Source organism: Periplaneta americana, chromosome 9 (genome assembly GCF_040183065.1).
Source record: "Periplaneta americana isolate PAMFEO1 chromosome 9, P.americana_PAMFEO1_priV1, whole genome shotgun sequence".
Taxonomy (NCBI): Eukaryota; Metazoa; Arthropoda; class Insecta; order Blattodea; family Blattidae; genus Periplaneta; species Periplaneta americana.
The window spans coordinates 41266188-41290744 of record NC_091125.1 but is presented as its reverse complement, the minus strand read 5'-3'; the positions used below and the strand labels follow the sequence as shown (position 1 = coordinate 41290744).

At 34.9% G+C, this 24557-nt stretch overlaps 1 protein-coding gene across 1 annotated transcript in view; it reads left to right on the top strand.

Moving 5' to 3' along the window:
* LOC138705861 (adhesion G protein-coupled receptor L4-like) overlaps positions 1-24557 on the top strand; it is a 617204-nt gene that overhangs the window by 546673 nt on the left and 45974 nt on the right. The gene's annotated exons all lie outside the window — the stretch shown is intronic.

Sequence of the window (24557 nt, the reverse complement as noted above, 5' to 3'; positions counted from 1 at the left end):
GAAGTAGGTCCACTCAGTCATTATATAATGTACCACAGTATAATTATCATTAAAATTGCACGTTATTTCTCCTAACTATTGATCTTTTTAAAATTTCGTCTATTAGAGTTCTTTCTTACCTCTGCCAGCAACTCTTGGGTACGGACATTATGAAAGAGGAATTCATTAAGCCCGATGATACCATGCTATACAAGTAAGATGACACTGAAAAACAGCAAAATATTTTTAAGGAAGTAAGATTTTCTTAGTTTTATTCTTACTTTTTTCTGAAATTCGCTTCTTCCTAGCACTGTTAGTTTATAACACAGTTTCGGTTTAATATTTACAGACATTTTCTTCTATTACATTCATTACTTTGAAACTTATGATACTAAATAAAGTAAAAGCAATTTTAATACACTTAAATCTCCTTGTAACTTCTATGCTCTTCAGAGATTCTCTGGTGTCTGTATCCCCTTTTCCTTTAAATAAATCTTCAATATCGCTCAATTTCTATATGTAATATTTCATGTCAAATTCTATGTTATTGTTATCCTACGTTATGTTATTGTAATTATGGTTAGTATTGTTAATGTATCCTGTATAATTACTCGCTTTATTTTATGATTGATGTATTACTCTAATGTGTTTATAGCTTGTTGTAGCTGTCGTAAAATTAAATTTATATGTTATTCACATCGACAGAAGAAAAATGTAAAATTGTATTTGTGTTATATTATCTCTACTTGGTTGAAAACTTATGTAAAACAGGGTTTGTATGTGGAAAATAAAAAAATATATATACGTATATCGCTCAATTTTACATTTTCGTTGTTTTTCAACCAAATAAGAGTATTTTGTTGATGAGTTTTCTCTCAGCCTTTCTATCGTATTTGCTGTCAATAATCGACTAAATCAAACAGAATGTAACTTTTATAATAAATAAATTGCATGAACTGTATTTCGTTTGAAAACTGGTTGGTCAGAATGAAAGATGAACTCACGTGTGTTGTGTTAACTGCGCTAGTGTCTAAGAGGATGATTGAAAAGCAAATATAAGCCATCAGTGTCCTCGTGTGCAGTTCGGTGACGACTTTGAAGGCCCACTTAACAAATTTATTATTTTCTGTCAAAACAGCCCTGGCCACCCTATTAACATCCTGTACAGATGTCACATTCCTAGCGACCTTCGACTGCTCAGTAACTGCTACTTCAGGGGTTATTTTTAGATGTGGCAATTCCTCTTCACGTGGAGTTGAAATGAAGGTGTCAGTTTTTATAAACGATGGTTGGTTATTAAGAGGATAAGACAAGATTCTGTCGAAGTAAAGAAAGACATTTATGACAACGGATTAGTAGGGAGCGGTAGATGGTCAGTCGGCAAAATATTTTCCGGGAAACTGCACTCGAGGAAATTGAACAGACTCTATACGCCTCTCTCATTGTGAATTCGTATGGAATAGTGTGATATAAGGAACAAATTAACTATGTCGTTGATTGAGATATTTCATGACTAACACAAGAGGGATAAAGGGAAAAAACATGAAAAAACTGGATACCCAAATATCCAATTCAAATGTCAGTCGCAGTAATGAGTTACTCATACTCGTTCCCCTTCAAACGTGAACATTAGTAACAGTTCCGCCAAGTTCCAGATCTGAATTTGGAAGCCCAGATCAAAATGTGTCTCATCGAAGTAATTCAAATTGAGTCAAATTACATAATGCAATGTATATCTTTTAAATTGCTGAAAGTGTTTTTAGAAGTCACACAAAAGAAAAGAATTCCTTTCATAAAGCTACGAAGGAATATCTGTATGTCCTATATTTCCTAAATGAGAACAGCAGCTGATTAACACTTCAACAACGATGATTCCCTTCGCTACTGTTTATAGTGACGTATCAATGGATGCTCTTTGCCAAAAGAATGGAATCTGTTCATAAATTCGTCAAAATGAATCCTGGAATATGTAGTGTTTCTTTACAATGGAGAGAGAAAGTCGTTATAACATGGGAAACAAATACCTATTAAAAGAAGCATATTATGGCAAACACGGGCACAAATTATTCATCTGTAAATATTTTAAATTCATTATTGTTCTACGTTAATATAAAATAGTGATCATTGGAACAGAGTTTCGTACGGAGGATTCAGGCTTCATACCTTCCAGGAAGTGAACGGTTTAAAATGCATCGATAAGAAATCAGTAAGACAAAAGGATAACTTATTAAGCGTTTGGTTCGATTAAAAAACAACGTCCTGTCTTAGGTTTATTTATTTCTAATAGTCAACTCTATGTTTGTGTTTGTAGTTTGTGCATTTATCTCCTTTCCAGTATGAAGCGCAGAAGTTTACCACCGTAGCATAAATAACCATTATATAATATTATACAGAAAAAAATATTTCATGTTCGTCCACCAGTCACCAAATTAATTGAATTTACACGATGCAATGCTTAACAAGTTTATTAAAGAAGATACATCGTACGTTTCAAATCCGTATCATGTGTGCATATGACGCTCTATTTACTCCATTGATATTTTAAATTATTGTACTTATTAAAAATATTGATATTGTAATATCATAGTTACATTTGTGGTTTGCACTGCCGATCGTAGGAACATTTGTTCATATTATTTTGTTTCTTTAAGTTCCATTGTTCTCAGATAAATATTACAGTGTGTAAGTTATAATTATACCTACGAACAGAATATTAAATCGTCAACGTCAATTTATTCTCCCGATTCAGCATGCAAAGACTACAAAACAATAGCAATGACATGGCAATCAGCGATAACAGTTATTTACGATATAGGTTTAAAAATTACATTTTATTTTCTGAACAGAGTTGTTTTACGAAACGAGACGACAGGCCGAGTGTAGCAAACTTACAAACAAAATAACATCATTTTTAAGGTGTATGTCATGTACTGTTTAGACAGCTGTTTGTCCTTGTTGGTTTAGACACAATTCCCCGACTTCGCCAGTGCTGTAATCCTCATCATTGTAATAGTGAAACTTTATCATGTTAAAAACAACCGATGGTAAGCTACAGGAAGTGGTAGATCATTCGACTGCACGTCAATAGATTCCCGATTCAAACCCGGGTGCCCCTAAATTTTTATAATTACTTTCAATTCTTAATTGTTTCATATAGTTATCAATAAATAGTTCTTAAAGCAATTTATTTCATTTCTGTACTTTTCTTTAAAAAAACTAATTTTTTAAAGTATGGCTGTCATTGTTTGGACAGCTTTATCGATCGCTTGCAATTTCTGCCGTCTTCAGTCTGCTGGGAAACAACTGACAATCGGCGCAAACAGTTGAAAGTTAGTGTTAAATAGTAATATGCGTTACAAGAGCGGTATTTTGAAGTTTTCATGTTCGAGGAAAAGTTTGAAAAAGCGAACCGTAGTTGAGCTTTTTTAATTTCCGAGAATTGAAAGAAAACATACCGCTCGTATATCGTACATTATTTTGTGCGAAGATCGTTCATTACATACCTAAAAGAGGAATTTCTAATTAGTTGCAATGAAATCTCCATCTTGCTTTCTGTTCAATGACGGAAAATTTGCAAAACAAAAATATCTATCTTCAATATTGTTGCTTTAAAATGTTTTCTGAGTTTACTATACTCCAGCAGGCCGTGATATACGTCTGTCTTTTTTTCCCCAGTCTATAAATGCGAACTTAAAACAAACGGTAAGATTAGGTAATGATTTATTTTTCATTTTAATATTTTAACAATATTATTTATATAATATATTGCAGTAATAACATCGGCAAGTTTAATTTTGCCGGTCAAGGAGATGTTTAGATTTCCATAACTCCTTCGTTCAAAGTAGCCGCCATGATGAGTCTGGAATCTTGTTGGTTTTTTCACGGCTTCCTTAATGTTACTTTCATCACGAATGCAGTAACTTTAGTGGAGTTGTAGAGTTTACTTAATTTTTGCAAATATTTAAAAACAATAATTAACAGTACAATTTAGGTGAATTTGCAGTGGTAAGTTTCCAATTTATAATTATTACTATATTGAACGTCTCTAAAAATATTATGTTAAAAGCCTAAAGCAGTAAAATCAATATGTCACTTAAGCGGTAAGAAGAGGGAAATTGTTATGTGTGTTAGGTTGGGAATACTGAATGTGGAATTTTAGACTTTCCGCGGATTGGTTTTGTGCGGAAACCAAGCAAATACGCACGATCTCGCACAAAATACTTTTCGCACACTACCGTATAATAGTCAATTTTTAACATTCTTTCCTAGCGTTAAAAGGTTGACTTTTATAAATGCTGCTAAAAAGGAATAGCCTATATTTCCCTGTTATTATGTTGAAAATAATTTCTATGAGTAGATATTTCCGCAGAGAGTGACAATTTTCCAGCACCTGGGAATCTTTCAAAGCGCTAAGTGCTGAATTTCATTTGACTGACTTCAAATTATGTAGACTTGGTAAACCATTTCGAGCCATAAAAACTTAGGCCGTCGCATATCTCTGAATCATTTTCAACCATCACATCTCAACTTTTCCCCCACAAATCTTGATCCTGTCATCGACAAATAAGGAAAAACACTTCCAACAGAACATTACTACAAAAGAAAAACTTACCCATAACGTTGAAATCTAACCATGAGGAAGGCTGGTTTCTCTACCGGAAAAGCTTCAATTCAACCTATAAGAAAAAAAAACAAGACATAATTCTGACAAAAAGTACAAGCTTTATACTTCATTGGAATTCCTTGCATGTCTTATAAATGTAAAACCATATTTATTTAATGATTTTAAAGGTCATTCATTATCTCGTGAAACCAAATGCTTGTGTGTACCGTAGTTTATAGTAAGAACCTTATGGTGGGGGGGGTAAGCGAGCTAGCTAGACTGCAAGTGTAAGTGTGGCGAGAGAAAGAGGCTTCGTAGTCCAATTCTCCTTTCCCCTCAAGCGCAGGTAGGTTTCACGAAATACCGAATGGCCTATAATTAATATCTTCAATAATAACCAATTTTTGTAAACGAATTGCTTATCGACATCGGTGTTATATTTACACAAAATAAGGAATATTACAAAGACCTATTGGTAACTCAGACATGTGACTTGATCAGGATATTCGGAACTTTTTTCGAATTTAGGGGCTCAAATTATATCAATCACACATCAACCTTATGGAAAAAAGCAAACTTGTTCACAGTTTTATTTTATATCCTTCATAAAAACAGGAAGGTATTTTGCACCGTGTATGGCAAACCCATGGATTAAAACGGACAAAATTACAGTTGTTCTGAAGTCTTAAGGTGAGAGAATTTAAAGCGTCTGTCAATAACTTAGTATTTGCATATTATGTTGTCTAAGTAACGTGTCCATTTCCATGACTCTATAATGCAATAACTGAAGAATAAAATGTACAGGGATATTTTGTTTCAAAAATACGTTCATGCAGAAGAATTGGTTGGGTCATTGACTGAGAACAAACTGTCTGCTGAAGGTTGCACTGGAAGGAATGGTGAACGGGAGAGGAGTTCGAGGCAGAAGATATCAGATAACGGACAACGTTAAGATACTCGTACATGGATCACATGCGGAAACTAAGAGAAAGGCAGAAAATAGAAAAGACTGACGAATGCTGGGTTTGCACTTTGGCAGGATACTATAATTCGACAATCATTCTTTGTTTTTAGTAGGTTTTTTACGACGCTGTATCAGCATCATAGGTTATTTACCGTCTGAATAAGATGGTAATGCCGGTGAAATGAGTCCAGGATCCAGCACCGATCGTTACCCAGCATTTGCTCATATGGGTTGAGGGAACACCCCAGAAAAAACATCACCAGGTAATTTGCCCCGACCGGGATTCGAACCCGGGTCACTTGGTTTCGCGGTCAGACGCGCTAACCGTTACTCCACAGGTGTGGACTCATTCTTTGTTTAACATGACTATATATGATATAAATCTCTTGTGATCATGAAAAAATTGTAAATAGTCTATTCTATAAGCTATAAATGACCGTAAATTTTTGTTATAGTACTCTCATATGGGAATACATTTCTTTCACATATCCAAATCTATGATATATATAGTAGGTTTTTAGAAGCAAACCGAGGTAAAGACTCTTATTTTTAAAAATCCATCATCTCAAGACCGCAAATTTCGCTCACTACATGACGTCAAAGACGACTTCCGAACAAATCTACAAACTCATTTTCTGTGTAAAGTTCCACTCTACATAGTAATAACCACTTTCCCGAAAGCAAATGTGATCACGAACTGAACGCATCTGTTGTAGAACTTTGCACTCGCTGCGCTCGGTCTACACTTTGGCAAACTAACTTGTCATATATAAAAGTGACGAACGCTTGACTGTCTCATGTTTCCTCCGGCAGGGGGTGACACTGGAGTGCCCACAGCGTTCTCGATGAGCCACAATCGAGAGCGGTTCCAATTTGTTTGAATGTCATTTCCTGCGGTTTTATTACAGTCAACTGGCGAATGTTACAGAATTAAAAAAATGTTCAAATGTAATCAACTTGCAAAACAAATGGCAGGCATTGTGCTCGAACAAAGGATTCCACTTCATTGTTATTTCTCGGTTTCCTGCCAGTGCCGAATCAGTTTATCGGTTCTGTATTATACAAAACAAACGAATGGTATCTGAACGTTTCATTCTTTTACTGTGAGCTTATGAAGAACAACAATTTATCTCCTCGTCGCGAGCAGACCAGATTAATTTGCTTTTCCATCTACCAAATATATATTATAAAGCCGCAAAACATCATTAAAGCTGCTTTATAAATCCACTTAAATTTCAACATACACACTTCAGAAAAAGTCTACATAGCAATTATTTGAACAATTTTACCATACAATGCACGTATGTTTTTTGTTTAGTCAACTGTCCGAAGACAGGTCTGAACATCACAAGTGATACCAACATGACACCACTTATGAAGTAACTAGGCCAGGAGATAATGGGGTAGAGTGGTCAGTTCCTTTCTCCCTCCATTTCATACATCGTCGATTAGCTACCTACTCGTATTACACTAATCGGACTTCAGATGCATACAAACAATAATTGTTCTTCCTATGACACATATCATCAAGTGAGATGTACTGTCTGATAATATATATACATATCAGTTAGAATCTCAATCAGAGGTACCGGTAATGCAAGTATAGTTCTTAGAATATTCCACTGTAAACTGGAGATAAACAATAAAATAATTGAGGAAGTGATGAACTTTGAGCAGAAATTACAAGTGATGGAAAAATAAATAAAGAAGTTGAATACCAGACTGTTAAAACATATATCATATCAGGATACTTGAATGACACAGTTTAGAGTAGTGTGGTCGACATTTCTTCGCTTGCGAGTCAACTCTTAATACAAAAGCAGGGCGAAGGTGTAAGGCATGATCTCACTCTCCTTAGCCATCACTCGTCCATTTAACGTTAAACAGTTTGGATATCCTCCTCCTCCTACCTTTCCCTTCGCCGTGTATTGCGGGCTGAATTTTATATGACGTAATCATTGCCGACAACTGGTATAGGTAGAGGAAAACTGATTTCAAGTTTGAAATCAGCGATGCAAAAATACGTAGAAATAGTTGAAAAATCTCATGCAACACAAAATGAGAAAAAAATTGTTCCCCAATGTTACATATTAACTTTTCTTGCACGTTTTTCATTGAAGTTCGGTATCGGCCTTCCTTTTCCCATTTTTTTCCAAAGTTTAGCGAATCAACATTTCGTAACTATAAAACTACACACGTCGGAAACGTCACGTTTTTCATTTGCCACTGTACTGCAGCCGGAAGATATTTTCATCTTGTTCTTCACTCATTACAAGCAGTAGAGCAAGTTTGCGGACCACTTATTCTTTCGTCTTATTTCTATTCAGCATAGCTCATTATAAAAGAGCAGAAGAACTTTTCACAGTCACACTTTTAATGCATTGATGTCACTATTGAACATACCTTATTAAGCAACTCAAATATTCAAACTTTTGTTTGAAACATACCTATTAGGTTAGGTTTAAGTTAAGTTTGGTTAGATTAGTTTAGAAAGCCTTCCAATGCAGCAAAGTTTATCCAACCGAGTTCTGTAAGTGGAAGATCCGCGTATTTAGGAACCAAACCGAATCTTGTTCCACTTTCATGAATTTAAGCGATAGAGCTGCTGGGAATAGTGGCAAAAAAAGTATGCACACTTCGGACTTCACTACGGCACGCAGGAAAATGAAACAATTCTGGCCAACGAATAACGAATGTGTTACAAGTAGAAGGCCTACAGGGAAATCTGGAACACGTATTTTAAATTATCCTTCTACAGAAGTGGTAGTTATTCTTCTTAAGGTGCGTACACACTTAGATAACGAACAACGAACGAATGATGAAGCAAAACTTCGTTGTTCGTTCGTTGTTTGGAGCAACGTACAAATCATCAGCAAATTGTCAGAAAACATTCACATTCTCTGATTATCCGTAATAAAGGCAGACGAAAATATAATTATAGCAAGTGCAGCCGTTGTTATTATAGGCAGTTTAACAAAAAGAAAGTTAAAAAACAAAAGGCGATGGTGGCAGACACCACTCTACGAAAGTCTCAATCAATATAGAGGCACTGACTTGCTTCATGAGTTACGTCGAATGGAATCGGGGCAGTTTCACAACTTCTGTCGCATTTCAGAAACAGACTTCGAAATATGTATTACTGTGCAAAATAGGGCCAAAAATTTCCAAGAAAGACACAGGCTGCCGAGAAGCAATACCTATTTAGGAAAGACTAGCATTAACACTTCGATATCTCGCTACAAGAAATTCGTATACAAGTTTAATGTATTTATTCAAAGTGTCGAAACAGTTAATTACCAGGATTGTTCCAGAAGTATATACAGCTATAATTGAGGAACTGGACGATTTTATTAAGGTACGACTGCAAGACAGGGGAAAGTTTCAGTACACGGATACCTCACTGACAATAATTATCTTAAAATACTAAAAAGAGAGATTTGTCTGTGTTTGTCGAATGCGTATCATGCTGTTTTTTTCTGGGCGTGAATTTGTCCAAAAGGAACGACATATGTTTATACGCGAACCAAGTTGACTCGTACACTTCATCACTCCCCATTAAAGATCTTTTTGTGGACTTATGTCTTTCCCTCCGGAATGATGTCAGTAGGGATTCAATTTTCAATTTTCTTTTTGACTTCTGCTCCCTAAAATAAACAAAAAACATGTATCCACTGAAAATAAATAAACAAAAATAATTTTCAAATTTTGCACGTGTTTGACTCGCCTATCTTGCAGCTGAATATCTTTCCAATTGGTTCCCAAACATCATGTTTTCTTACTTTATTGTGGTAAGTAGAGTGCTTGGGATTCCATGAAGTTCCCTGCTCCCTACATGCATTAATAAGATATATAACAGCGTCTTCCGTCCACTCCAGTTTCGACATCCTGTTAGTGAAATTGAACTAAGCGCTGCGTTCTGCTTCGAATTACAAGCTAGTGGTAAATCCCGTCCACAACGAATACCAATTTCCTTTGATGTACCGACAAGCGACGGATCACTTCCGAAGGCAAATCAAACGATCGGTTTGCCTTTGCTGCGACGTACACACGTACCGATTTCAATCAACGAATGCAATCGTTTGTCATTCGTTCGCTGTTCGTTCGCTGTGTACGCACCTTTATAGGAAGCTCACGCGACTGCTACGAACATCTACCCGCCTACGAGTATCTGCTTCTATCTATCCATGAGTATCCGCTTAACTATGACTAACCTATCTATCCACGATTATCCATCTATCAATGTATATCTTTCTTACTTATCTACTTACATATCCATAAGTATTCATTTTTCTATTAGTTATATATGAGTATGTATGTCTCTTCATCCATCCATCTATCCATTCATCCATCCATTCACCCATCCAATTCATCCATCTATCCACTCATTAAAACCTTTCACAGCTCTAATAGTCTATGGATGTTTGGAGTAGGGCCTGTTCGCCAAAATATATTCAGCTAAATACTTCACTTCAAAAATCAGATGCTTTAGTACTGACATTACTGTGTCCGGAATATTGCCACGAAAAGATTAGTGTTTTGCACACGTCTTGAAAATACAATTCAGGAAGAGAACTGAAATGTTCAAATAATATTGACATTATAAATACTTGCACGTTTATCACATAATTCTCCGGTTCTTGTAACCCTGAGGTTTGTCTGGATCCTACTCGTACATCTGTATATTCTACGAGTAATTTACAGATCTTATGGAAAGATATTCCTTACCTGCGTCCAGAATGGAACTCATATTCTTTCAGTATTAAATTCAGACATATATCAGTGAAGTGGAACTCAAGATTAATTATGTGTATGCTTACTCAATCTAAATAAACCTCCATAACGTTAATGTATATTCAAAATTTAGATTTATAAAATGCCGTTACAGTAGAAGTCAATGAATTGACTTACACAACTTTACGCCCTTTGACAAATTATTACAAACCCTAGAATTCTTCCACAATCATAATCGGAATCAAAAGCAATATCATCATTATTTCAACGAAATGAGGTGGTCCGTTTTTGAAAAGCTTCCAAAGATGTTTGTTTTCCTTCTCGTCCGGTTGTCCGATACTCTTCTTCTTCCTGTTTAGATTTAGGTCTAAAAGACCTGTTCCAAGGTTAAAATTGGCCGCTCCATCTAAGTCGATGTCGCCCCACATCTCGTGTACCAATCGGTTTGTAACATAAAGCCTGTCTTGGATACCTTGAGAGTTCATTCGTGCTACATGGTCTTTCCACTGTTTCTGATATCTTATTATATGTTCAATTATATTGTCTTCACCTAGCTGTTTCCTTATATCTATACTTCTCATCTTATCTCTTCCTGTAACTCCTTACATGGATCTTAAGAATCTCATTTGTACGGCTTCTAATGTGTTATTGTCTGCCGTTCGTAGGAACTGTGTTTCACTGGAACACCTTAGAGCAGGTTTCGATATAATTGTATGTATACACAGTTTAACATCTTTTTGCATACTTTTGTTAAAATGTCATTTAATACATCCATTGAATCTGTTGTATTTTATAATGTTATTTTCAATATCTCCATTCATTTCTCTGATATTTTTGAACCTAAGTAATTGAATTCTGACACTTTTTCAATTATTTCGTCACCAACAATTTTAATCGTTGTTTTCTTTACCTAATAAAAAATCAGTATCGGTGAAAGATTACATCCTTCTTTCAAGCCTTGATTTGTAATAGTCAATCTGTTATTTTGATCTTGATCATGTATTATATTTATTAAGAATAATCTTTATTCGACTTCCACTAACTAGTGGCTGCCAAAAGACAAAGTGTACAATATGAGAGGGAAATGTATGAACAAGACATAGCAAATATAAAATATTATAATCAAGAGGCAAAAACATGGATTACCAAATAAATTGAATAATAATGATTAACTAGAATGAGATTAACAAAGATTTAATTCAAATAAAAGTGATTTTTCAAGATGGTTAGAGAACGTTTCAGGGCTGAAATTGCTATATAGAATTATAACAAAGGTACTAAGCATTGTTCCCTTAGCACCAATCATTAAACCTATAACTTCAATGGAAGACAGATGGTATTTCTCCTTGAAGTATGGTACAAATGGTTCATAGGTAGCGCATTTCTCATTATGAACTTCGAGTCGTTGATTGGCAGTAGTCTCTGTTGTTGTTGGGGATCAATTATATATCCTGTTGATGATTTGTCAGGTGAAATAACGATCATGTCTATTCTTCTACAAGACCCACCTTGTGAAATCCCATGTACCTCTTCATATACAAGGTATTGTTCTTCTCTTAAGGCATCAGCTATTGATGTTCTTATATTGTGATGGCGGGTATTCATTATAAATTGCTTTTATGGCACTTATTAAATTATCGTGGATGTTATTACTTTCTTTTTTTATTTTAGTAGGTTTTTACGAAGCTTTATCAACATCTTAGATTATTTAGCGTCTGAATGAGATGAATGTGATAATGCTGGTGAAATGAGTCCATGGTCCAACACCGAAAGTTACCCAGCATTTTCTCATATTGGGTTGAGGGAAAACCTCGGAAAAAAACATCAACTAGGCAACTTTCTCCGACCGGGAATCGAACCTGGGCCACCTGGTTTCGCAGCCAGACGCGCTAACAGTTACTTCACAGGTGTGGATCTATAACTTTCTAAAATTTCCCATAGTTTTTTCCTCATAACTCTATCACAGGCTTTAGTATAATCTAAAAATAATAGGTAAGTTGGTAAATTAAATTCCTATTTTTTCTAAAATTTGTTTCACTGTGAAACTAGCATCGATACAGTACTCTCCCTTCCAATACTCGTTCTGTTCTTCTCCTAGTATTTTTTCTGTTATAGGCTGTAATTTCTTCCTTAGGATTACCGATACGATACATTAAATTACGCTTGTATTTATTAATTCTACTGAATGTGGGTATGATTTGCGGTCCTCGTATAATTTCGTAATTTCTTCGCGAGTAAGTACGCATGTTCTTCCGTTTTTCTGAAGAACCACATCGCTTTTGCCTTTGATTTTTCGTTGCCATAAGGTAGTGTTTGAATTTCCAAAGAGCATACATTGTCTTAGGAGTCTTTTTTCAACACAGTTGTGCTTTAAATTAAACTGCGGAGTCTCTAATATTCTTGGAATGTTATCTTCCTTTAGGAACCGTTGTCATCTTGATGTGGCAACTAAAATCCCAGGTAATTGGACACTTTTAAATCTTCTAATATTTTATTTTATTACATTCTTGCTTCTTATGAGTTGTAACAATCATTTCATTGTTTGCATTCCGAAGAAGAAATGTAGAATTTACCTTTAGTCAAATTTAGACAGTTTAACGCAATAACTGAATTAGAAAAATCAATGTTAACTGCCATTTAAGTTACAGTAATCTCAAATAAAAGTTTTGTTAGACTTCTCCACTCTTAAGCTGTTTGTCTGTAATTATAATATATGAAAAGGAAAGAAGAGAATGAGAAATGAAAGAAAGGTACAGAGTTATAAATGCAAAAAAAAAATCTATGAAGAAAAGTGCTCAAGACGCTTAAAAAAACTACTTTTCATTAAGATCTGCAAATATATTAAGTTTTTCATTACTGTATGTCTATGACTTATTACGCTGAGTTCCAGGTAGGCGCATTTCAACATCAGTTGCCTACACTAATGTTCCAGGTTTCGAGAAGGCAATCCCTATTTGTCCCTAGACCAGCCTCCTCCATGCGTAGCCAGTGGCGATAGGGGATCGCTATGGAGTGATAATGGAATGGATATCGAACGGAATTATGTCGCTGCCTAATCTAGGAAAATATGAGAACATGGACACCTTGTACGCCACAAGTACCATCATGGAATTTTTCAATTAAATGTCCTAAACTGGCCGGGACTTGAACCCGGACCGCCTACGTAACAGACTGAGGCTCTAGACCGCGCAGCTATCACAGGGACCACTATGACTGCAATTTTTGCATTTATTGATTTAGTAAAAGTAATTAATTTAAAAGAAATTATCTTCTCTTGCATAAGTACAAAATAATACTCTTTATTTGGTCAGTTAGTATCACTAAAAGAAAATTAGAAAAAATATAAATAGACCTACAATTATAGTTATTCTCCAAAGTTCTCAAACTAGCCTGCGAATCCCGATTTTTTTAATATAGGGTAAAGTTGCCTAATTCCGAGATACGTTTTTTCCACTGAATGTCACGGGATTGGATATTTTGCTAGGAAGTTAACAGATGTTTCAAAAGTAAGTGAAAAATGCACTCTTTCGTGAAAGATCTGGCGCTATGGTCAAAAGGTAATGCTTTGACTGACATTCAATTTTTAAAAAGTATCACGGGATTAAGGATATCACGGAATGAGACAACTTTACCCTACGTAGTAGTTATATTGTCAATTAAAATATTTTATTAAATCTTTTCAAGTTCTGCGATAAAGTTATTCTACATTTGAGGCATCGTACAAATAAATCAATGCATAGCCCTATAATGCTTTAAAATTCAAATATGACACACATTTATAAATCATAAGTCTCTATGGAAACATGAAGCTGGCCTCTGTGTAAATATAAAACATCAGAAGATATACCTTAACCAAAATTCAGATTTAAATGCTATATGTAGAAGGGGTTTTTAAACATTAGTCGCTGAAATTTTGACATCGGAATATAAAGAAAGAATGTTAACGTTTATTTAAAAATAACTATAACTTTAATGAGGTATTAAGTCTGTCACAGTGCTGAAATTGCAAGTTATATATATATATATATATATATATATATATATATATATATATATATAGGGGCTGCTAATGTTTTCTCTGAAATGTTACATATTATTTAGTTAACTGTTAATTACACAACCATCATAATGTATAGCAGGCATTTTCAACCGGTATGCCGCGAATGACCCGCTGGTATGCCGCGAGAAAATTAAAATAGTAAAGGTTATCGCAGCAAAAACTGAAAAAAAACAAGTGAGGCCACAAAAGAGAACATTCAGCGAACATGGAAAAAGTCGACATTCAGTAAACACATTTCTCCTAAAAACCCTCAAATTTTCTCCTGGTTGGCAACCATTAGTTTAGATCGCGGGATTTTAATTTGCGTGTGCCATATGTTGAAAAAGGTTGAAAACAACGCTGATGTAGAGAGCAATGATGTAATACAAAAAGTTTGAAAATACGCAACAGAGTTCACTATAAATTGTTCAATATTTATTTCGTTCTCTCTCAATTCACCAAGTAGGATCTGGCACATTCGACAATTTTATTGACGGAAACGAGGCAGACAATGCACTGCAGGAAAAGAGGCAGCACTCCATTTGTCGTACCAGAAGCTATCCTAGGCATATCCCAACAGACAGTGAAGTGAAATACCAACCAGTTCATTGAAAAGTGTTATTGTAACATGTCAAGCAGACGAATTAATAGAAACCTAATTTTATATCCAGAAATTGAAAATGGGTTCAATCTTTGAACTAAAAGCAAGAGAGAACTCCATTTTCTGTACAACGTATGATAAAACCTAACACAGCCATTAATGACCACTGGCATTATATTCATTCATATTGCTTTCTACTAATGGACGTAATTTAAATCACTCTTATCCTAGGATTAGATTGTTTCTTTTTTTCACAACGATATGTTCGCCTCTGGCATTAAGCTTCTTTCCTGTATATTTTATTTTTAGCAGAGTTCTTGTTGATCCCTCACATTTAAGTTTATTCACTGTAGGTCTATGCTGAACTGTAGAGTGCGCTTTGTCCATTAACTGATATACTTTTCACTAAGAATAACCTTAAAAAACAGCTAAGTTAAAAATTATCTCGTTAACAGCGGAACTCAGCTGCTTATCCTTGCCCATTTCAGACAGCTCTGACTGGACACGTGCATATTAGAGTCCTGCAAAACCGGTTGTGAATAATTTAAATTATACAACGATACTGAGCGCCTAGCAGTGTAGACAGTATGCAAAACTGTTCCACCACGCGGACTGCCTTATTATTCGGTTTACCTAAGGCTCGATTTGCTTCACTCTCTTTGTGGGAGGACGATTGCGGCTTTTGGATATAAAAGGCAAATCACGTCATTGAGCCATCCAGATATTACAATTACCTAACTTCAAGAACAATATGCAGCGTAAACCTACATCCATCAGGAACCTGAAAGTACATTTTTTGTTAAAAATTATATTCTTTCTTAAAAGTGACATTCTATCTCCTTAGAAATGACTTCTTAATGAAATAATAATGCATGTGTACTTATAGTAGTTAAAAATCATTATACAGTATATGATTAACAACTTCTTTTTAGGTATACATTTTCATTTTACTAATAAACTATGTACAGTATAAAGCAGGGATGCAAAACTGTGCTACAATTGTAACACACGTCATAAGCCGGAATACGTAACTCATCCCTTCTCTTCAATCCTCGCGTCATTGTAGGACATCACAGAAACGTAACTGAAGTCTCCGACCTTGTCGACGGGGGAACAAACTCTTTCCCCATGCTTCCACCCCTCTCTTCACCAGTTCTGCAACCCTGGTATAAAGGTTACACAGGACTTGTACACCGTTGGAACCTAAAACATAACTAATGAACAGTGTATAAGCTATTCTACATATTACAAGAGGTGTACAATTACACATGATAATCGTTACACAACCTATTACTCTATAAGCCTTGCACAGAAGGACAAGAGGCCGACTTCGTAAACAGCTGATCGTTTGTTTCCTGACTTTGTTCGAAAACTGAGCTAAATATCTCCTGTAAAGAAAGTTACACAATCGAAATGGTAGATTTAAACGATTATTTAATAAGTACAGAGGACATTGAAGACATTGCTGGTATAAATGATTGTGGCAATAGAAAAATAAAGTAGTACAAAACTCGTCTTTATCTATTTAAATTTAACTATGAGAATTTTAAAGGAAAATGTAGATTCTCCAAGCAATATTATACGAATTGTTGCTTATATAGAAAAAGAAGATTTGAAGCAAGTGGATCTGTAAATTCTGAACTTCAAATTTTAATATCATGTCGAAGTCGTCGCATATGGGGAAGAAAATGTGAAGTATTGACTAAATTTTAAGTAGGCCTAGATCTGAGAATACGTTTACTATATTATATATTCTGTGTCCGAATTCTGGAAAATAAATCAGCCATGCCTTTTTTTAAATATATCCTTCACTGTCCTGTTGGGGTAGAGAATGGATTAAAGCACGCTTGACTTTCGTTACTAAATGCACTTGCCTCTAAATTGAATAATTACAAATATTGATCATAGATACTTTGAATCAAAATTGTTAATAATTCTCTAGAAAAAGCTACACCAAAGAAGTCATAAAATGGTGTCAAGTTTTCATAAATATAAGAAAGCAGGGCTCTGGCGCGAGTGTAAATCTAAGACTTATAACTGTAAATTTAGGAGTTGAATATTATAGTGGTTAAATGGTGATGTTTTCATATAAAGGAAACAAACTTTCTATTTCCAATAAATTAATGAGAGAAAACTTGTCCCTTTCAGTAATCATTATTTAGACATCTATAACTAAAGTTTGACTAGTGTAACATTTAGCTAGTCGGCGATGTATACAATGGAGGGTAAAAAGAATTGGCCACCTTATTATCTCCTAACCTAGTTGCCTTATCTTAAGTGGTCCCCTCTTGGTATCACTTGTGAGGTTGAGACCTGTCTTCGAACAGTTGACTAAACAATAATTTACAATATCTCCTTTTTGTGCTTATATCCAGAATAAGTACCGCATATATCTCGTCCTACTTATGATCAAAACATACGTTCATGGTATTGTAAAATATTAGCTGAGTATTCTAATGGCTTATTAATATAATGCTTACCTATTATGAAAGACGTTTATTAATATACACAATGACGTATTAAATTACTCTATATGGTACTTAATTTTTCTGCATTGACCCAATGTGGAGATAGTATTTTCTTCCCCTTTCCATTTCTTTCTGTGTGAGATGGTAAGAAAAATATACATGGCTTATGCACGTATTGTTCTGTGTAAAACTATACAATTGTTTAACAAATCTATAAGCAACTTTTATTAGTAAGACTCTTAGAGGTGCTATTCATAGACATTTCGCAGCATGCGCTACGAGCGTACTACGCTAGCCCCGGCTATCCACTAGTTACTTGTACAGAATTCAAATCATATCCTATCGCTAACACTGGTTTATGAATACGAAAACGCTGATCATCCACCGGAAACCCGCGCTAAAAATGTCTATGAATACGGCCCTAGAAGTTCAAAATATAAACGATACTTATGAAGGTACTGCAAGTTCAAAATAATAAAGAAAATATATAATGTGTTATAGTGTCGAGTCAACTGTAGGAGTATACTAGCAAACACTTTTTTTTAAATAAGACAAAGTAAATTTTCTTCAATTGTTACTCCGGTTGTGTACTCGAAAAATGTCAGTTTGTGTATGATGAAGTGCGCCTAATGTTCTGTATAGTCTGCAATACATCAGGCGTAATCGGTTGAAAATCGAATATTCGGCCGGATGCTCAAACTAGCCGGTTGTATCTCAGACAGGTCGAATCTAAACCGATTCTAAACCCCAATCTGCAGCTCTCTGGTACATATACACATAGGGCGGCATTATACCTTTATTTGCGTGCAGCTATTGTTCGATTTAGTACGTACAGAGGGTCAACATCATCTGAATATACGAATATCAAAGGCTTATTAATTCCGTTGTTAAAATATTTATGAACAAAAAACGAGGATTGTTTGAAAAGTTCATAGCCTGAGATGAAAATTAAACAGGGATTATTCTGAAATAATCTTTATCTCTAAACGTAATCTTCCCTAAGATTCACACACTTGGTTCAACGTTGCTGCAATGCTGCTATACCCTCCTCCTACACAGATTCATAGGGATCTGCAAAAAAGCATTCTGCTGCTGCGATAACCTCTTCATTTTACGATCATTTCTTCACAGTCAAGTGGCTTTTGAGTTTTGAGAAAATAAAGAAGTATGGGGGTGCGAGATCTGGTGAGTACGGGGGGGGGTGGGATGCAGTTACAATTCCAACCATAGTTCGTATAGTTAGCAACCGCGACTGCAGACGTGTGAGCAGGTACATTGTCGTGATGAAGCAACACCTTCTTCTTGGCCATACCGGGCTCTTTCTCGCGAATTATCCTTTTCACTTGCTGCAAGAGATTACAATAATATTCCCCGGTTATTGTTCTTCCCTTTGCTAGATAGTCAATCATGATTATCTCCTTAGAATCTCAGAACACAGACGCCATGACTTTCCTAGCCGATTGGACAGCTTTGCTTTCTTTGGAGGTGGAAAATCACTATGCTTCCATTGTTTGACTGCGGTTTGATCTCTGGTATGTAGTAGAGCAAGGATGTCAAAGCGCCTGCACTGCGTGCTCTCAAGAACCCGCACAACATTTCCTTGATAACGATCACTATACTTTATCTTGATAAAAAAATGAACCTTGTTGGATTTGTATTACTTGCAGTATGAGCACGTAATACAGGCGCTTTGACATCCCTGTAATAGTGGATCCAGATGTCATCAGTAGCCACAAACCGCCTCAAAAAAATCGGACGTATTTTACTCAAATCTAGCCAGACAATCCTTCGAAATTTAACATCAGACGTACTTTTGTTGCGATGTTAATAAACGCGGAACACACCTTGCGGAGACCTTGGATATGCCCAAGACACTGACCAAGATGTAGCGCACTCGTTCAGTTGAGATACTCATAACCTCGCTAATTTCCCTCACTTTCAGTCGACTGTCATTCAACACCATACCGTGACTTCACGTGTTGTTGTTACAGGACGTCCACTGGGAAGGTCTCTTTCCATTCTCTCTTCATCATGTTTAAACAGTGCCGCCCAATTTTTCACAGTCGAAAACGCTGCAGCGGATTTCCTCTGTGTAGCATTCATGACTGCTTTAATTTCTGTTGGACTCATTCCCATTTTTACGAAATAATTAAATACAGCACGAAGCTCGGAATTTTCCATTTTTGTCAATCTGTTCGGCGCACTAAATTCGAAACTAAAGTACGAAATGTAGTAAACAGAAAATTATGATTTTTCGTGTTAAACTAATGTAAAATGGCCGCTAACAATGGCGGCATTGTTGACACGTTTAAATGTCATCCATGTGTCAGGCCACGAACTTTTCAAACGCATCTAGTAGAGATGTTTCAATTAAATTTGTAAATTATTTTTCTAACAAGAACCTCTGCAACATGCATATAGGTATTACCGTTATACAGACACTTCAAATGCCATACATAAAAAGTATAAACATTTCATAAAAAAATTGGGATATATGAAAAACATTTATACGTAATATTGGTACGGTCGTTAAAGAGGAACAGTGCAAGTATGCAGTGTTTACCATGATTCAGCATACAGTAGCTACAATCGTTATGAAAGAAATTTATTCTTTCTCGCAAAGAGGAAAAAAAATTATACCACGTACTTTTCTTTATACAAAAAACCGATAAAAAAGTTCTTCTAATGTATATATTAAGTCACTCCCTCAAATTAGGAGACAAAAGACAGCGGAATCTCGTTGCACCGCTAGATGCTATTTTCTCATCTAGTGCAAACGTGCGTGCTGCACGATCGGTCCTGTTGGCGCAGGGCTCGAGAGATTTACATTGAACCAAGATAAATGTAAAATAGCATTCGGAGGTGCGCAGAGCGGTGCCAGACAAAGAGAATTGCAAATTCGGTGTCATTTCCCTCAAAGCGGCTTATCGAATCGAACAAATGCGGAGCGCTCATATTAAAAACATCCCGTCGCCGTGGCAGTGGCGTGTCGCTATTCTCTTCAAGCTCCTAATATGTTGACTTAGAATTAGCATAGTTTTCCATTCTCTGAGCTGAACTCAACACAATTGCTTCTTCAATGAATATTATTACATTTAAGATGTTCTTTCATAATCTCAGACGCAATAAAAATTATTACGGTACTAATACAATGCATTGCTATTCATCACTCAAAACAAACTTTCTTTCCACATTTCTCTGTTAACAGCATCTCACAGAACAGACAGAGGTAATTCATATTTCCTCCCTATCTTCTTTACATTTGTATTTTTCAATATTATTTTTTTTTATTCTCCGATTTTACATTCTTTTAATGTGTCAGTACCATTTAAGGCTCATTCACAACGAAAATTAAACATAACGTAAACATTAACATAAGCACATAAAGATATGCCACAAAATTATGTAGCCAAGGCCCATTCACAATGAAAATTAAACATAACGTAAACATAACACGTGTGTGGAAACAAACATACCGAATCAACAAAACTACAGAATCTATTACATAAAAATGGAGAATTGCACAATGACTGACGATGTAGCTATTCAATTTATGTTTCTAATAACTACAATGGCATCAGTATATGGCTTTCAATACTTGAAATCAAAGAAACGGATATGTAAAATAATCAACTTTTCGTCATATGATTCCATGTTACGCGCCTAGCTATCATCACGGCCAATAGATCAAAATATTGCCTGTAGGCAAAGCCCATGAGATGTTAAACAAAAAGTGAAAACACGCTTTCCGCTTGTGTACTGTTTGCAAATCGCATAAACATAAGCATGAAAGTTTGGAGTTTGCAAACTTTCATGTTAACGTCTTATGATTAAGATTAAGTTTATGGTTATGTAATTCATTGTGAATGCTTTCATTAAATAACATGGACACAAGGTTTTATGCTTACGTTATGTTTATGTTTAATTTTCATTGTGAATGGGCCTTTAGTCTTTTCTTTCCATTACATCAAGAACTGTATTTTACATTTAAGTATAATAATAATAATAATAATAATAATAATAATAATATTATAATAGTTATAATAGTTCTGAGTATAATAGTAATTATAATAATGGCCATAGTAACAACAATAATAATCTGATAAATCAAGAATTAGAGCGACCGAAATGAAATTCATCAGAAAAACTGTGCAAAATATTTTCTTACATCTCTACATCAGTGAGAATTATGGAACTGTTTCTTTTTCGTGCTTAAATGTATTTAAAATTATTTAGGTTCAATGTTAGTTACTTTTAATCTCATGTCTGCCCCCATATTTACTCGGTTTTATATCAGTTTTGAAACAGTAAAGAGCAGAAAATGCCTTCTCACAAAAGAAATTCGTGAAAACTGCATTAAATGCTTCAATACTCGTTCTGAGAGCTCTCTATATTCCGCATGAACTTTCAGCTAAAAATAAAAAACTGACACTCAAACGTTTTTCCAAGTAGTGTCACACTATAACTCAATAAACTGATCTTCCTTTTTTTCTGTGAAATTACGAGTCTCTAAGTTGATAAAGGGAATTTGAACCCATATAGACCATATTGTTAGAATTAGGAACCGAAAAAGAATCAGTGAGTTCATCTTCATCCAAATTGTGATAATTGTGTTTAAGCCAAAGATCCATTACAGATTAAACTTGAAATGTTTGTAGTTATTGTGCTTAAACTTACAGTGTTACACTGTTTAATAACTTTAATAACACTTCCGACAAAAATTTAACGAATCTATTAGTTGTACCAACAATAACAAAGGCCAATGCGCTTCTAACATTATTGCCACAAAAAAAAATTAAATTCCTTCTAAAAGGAGAAAATATATATCCAGAATATTTGAGGACCTCTAGAATGAGTTTCACGGATCCCACTTTGAGAACCACTGCTGTATGGTATCTGCAAGAGTCTGCTTAATATATAAGCACTACCGATAGATTTTTTTTCTAATAGGTTCTCTTTCATGAGAAACTCTCCAACTTTTACATCACTAATTCTTGGTCTTCCCGATTTCATTTTGTGATGAATTGAACTAGTTTCTTCAAATTTCTTAGGCTAATTAATGTAGGATAAGGAATATAGCATTTAATAGGGCAGAAGCATGGATATTTCGACTACGCTAAGAGTCGCGAATAAAAGCGTTTCAAATGTGGATATGGAGAAGACTGGAACGTGTGGAGTGGACAGAGAGAATAAGAAATGAAATTGTGTTGGAAAGAGTGGGTGAAGAAAGAATGATGCTGAAACTGATCAGCAAGAGGGAAAGGAATTGGTTGGCTCACTGACTGATAAGAAACTGCCTACTGAAGGATGCAGTAGAAGGAATGGTGAATGGGAGAAGAGTTCGGAGCAGAAGAAGATCAGATCATAGACGACATTTATATGGAACATATCCGGAGACAAAGGGGAAGGCAGAAAAAATGAAAGATAGGAGAAAGCAAGACCTGCCCTTGGGCAGAATGAATGAATGAATGAATGAATGAAGCATGGTAAAGGGCTGTACATTTTTATCCAAAACCATTCTTAAACCATCAGTGAAGCATTTACCATGTTCATAACAACATTTCACAAAACCAATCCTTGTTTGAAGATTTAAAACTATATTTTTTAATTTGGAAAACGTATGTAATAAACAAGCCAATATGGCTAATAAACGTTTGCTTATTTTTCAAAGTTTAACTTTTATATGATAATAATCAAAGCAATTGTTTCTGCATGGAATAACTAAATCCTGTTCTTCACATATTCCATAGGCGCTATGTTCATCTTAATCGCTTAATTTCTTTACAAACTATAGTATATATTAATTCAAACTCTATTTAGTTATTTGATAATAACCCTATACGAATGAACTACAATTATTATTAATTTATGCTAATCGAGCAATTACGCCTACATTATTCTATTTATTTTAATCGCACAAATCATAACAGCTAACCTTAAAATTCACAATTATTGATTCTTAAGCAAAAACCTCAATAATAGACTTATACAATTAAACATTAACGAAAGAATTGTGTTAATATTGGGTAATAGGGAAAATATTGTAGAAAAAATAAACTATTTGGTAACTATAGAATTTCAAAATAATTGTATTGTAGTAAATCTTGAATTCTCTGCTATACTTTTACTTTTCGTTAGCACTCCAGTGTTCAGGCTACAAGAAAGTGATACTGAAATAGTTCTGATCAGAAACGAATATGGAAAAGCGCTTTCATTTCTATTTAATATCGTCATGGCTGACGGAACTGCTACCCAGCATCTATCGCGACAATATGTGACTCCCGTCTTTACAGAGAAATCATATTAACATCGTGATATTTCTGTCGGGGAGAATGTTGCGCCAATCTCAGAGAGTCAATTTTTCTACTTTTTATTGTGCTTCTAACAGTTCATACAGCTAAAGGTTACCACCTCATTTTACAATATCGATCCCATACACATTCTTCAGTTGAATTATACTCGTACATACTACAAAGAAGAATTACACAATATCTGTCATTAAACTTGCATAGGCATAACAAGTACAAATAACAGAGCGCTAAAAATTTATATTTTTAAACTTCAGACACTCATATTATGTAATTCATGAATATTAATTAGTACAAGAGTTTTCAATTTCTTTTAAAAAAAAGTTGCTCTCGAATTCTCTTTGTGCATTTCACAAAACTGCATTCAACTTCTTGTGAATGGAAGATTTAACTTCTATCATGTTGAAAACGGCTCATTAAACTGCACAACTCCACAGTGAACGTTAGCACGTAACGAAACTGCTTCTCTACTGAGCATATTACTGTAATATAACGACTAAAGTCATCACCTATAGTTGCGGATATACTGTGAGTTGTTTATATGAACAATATAGTATGCTAGTGCAATAGATCTATATGCCTGACTGCACTCAATCTGAAAACAATGTCTTGATACGAACTTCGTAAGACTGATGATCATACTTCAAGGACAGTAGATCACGTGAGGCCGGACATACAGGATTAATTTGATCATACTTCTTGTTATTAAGAATGTATATCGAAATTTTATGAGAGAAGCGGAGCTGAAGCAGAACCAGAAATTGTGTGTCCGAATCATAAAGTCCTGCCGATAAGTAATATATTTTTTCCTAAAGCGTTTGAAATCAATTTGTAAAAAATAACTTCATATTTTATTTTAATTAT